Source organism: Macadamia integrifolia, chromosome 11, assembly GCF_013358625.1.
Source record: "Macadamia integrifolia cultivar HAES 741 chromosome 11, SCU_Mint_v3, whole genome shotgun sequence".
Lineage (NCBI taxonomy): Eukaryota > Viridiplantae > Streptophyta > Magnoliopsida > Proteales > Proteaceae > Macadamia > Macadamia integrifolia.
The window spans coordinates 29,857,441-29,858,709 of NC_056567.1; positions in this window are offsets into that span (position 1 = coordinate 29,857,441).

The window sequence follows — 1,269 nt, forward strand, 5'->3', positions numbered from 1 at the left end:
GGGGGTGGGGGTGGGGGGCAGTTTTCTAAAGGTTCCATTTAGGCTTCCAAAACAGCCCTAAAAAATGTGCAATGTGGCAGATGTGATGTGGCCCAAAATTTGTGGCAGGTAGACCGAAAGGTACCCTGCTCACATGCCAAGTTTTGGCCCAAACAGAGTTTGCCAAGTGGCAAAGTAAAGCTTTGAAAAATCCAAAACTATGGGAGATTGAAGAGCGCTTGTTGGAATACCATAGGTGTGCATGGACATACATTAAGATGCATGCTAATACTTTGGAGGGTATTTGATTGTATTAGGCTCTGAAATTTTGTAGGTGGCTAGCTCCCAACCGTAAGAAATTATGTAAGTTTCTAAAGTTTGAAGTGTAGTAGGAACTAGGAATAGGAGGTTAAATTATGTAAGTTTCTAAAGTTCGAAGTGTAGTAGGAACTAGGAATAGAAGGTTAGGGGCTCTGTTAGTCTATAAAGAAGTGGTTAGATTAGCATTGTAGTGTATGGGAATTGAATTAACAAATAAGATATTTAATGGTTTGCTGAGGCATATCGATTTGGTGCCTTCTGTGCTTGTGGTCAAAATTACACGGTCAAGGCCTGGTTGATCAGTGCATTCTTTTGCTGCTACCATTCTTCTTTTCTGCCTTTAACGGGTTGATTTTCTTAGTCTGTCAAGCATTTCTGTGATACCCTGTTTTGGACCTAATTTCCAGTCCTCCAATTTTGATCACATCTCCTTCAAATCATCTCTGTTTCACCTAAATTTCTTGTACTACTTTCTGTTAACCCATTCCTCGAAAACCCCCACCTCAAACACTGATTTTAGATCTCGTTTTATACCCAATTGGTCCATATTGTTCTTTTCTGGCTGCAATCTATACCTAGCCTAATTGCACCCCACAAATAATAGAGGATTTCAGACCTGTTTTGGGTAGTGTTAGGCCATCTCAAGAAGCTATTTGACCCCAGTTTCAGCCTTATCTGAACTGTGGATTTCAGGATATTCAAAATACCTTAATTCTGCCGAATTGGTCCTTTGTATTCGCTATTGTTTTGGGCAATTATGTTGCCACCTATTCTGATAATCCTTTATTTGAGCATATAACCAAGACCATAAGCTATATTCTGTCCTATTTTCCCTACCAGAAAATTAACCCTAATCCTCCATTTTAGTGTTAGGGTTTCTGGGCCACCACCAAACTCCTTGGTGATCACTAAAGGATGAAAATGAAGCATGTGCACGGGGAAGGAGAGAGAGGGAAGGGGGGGGGGGGG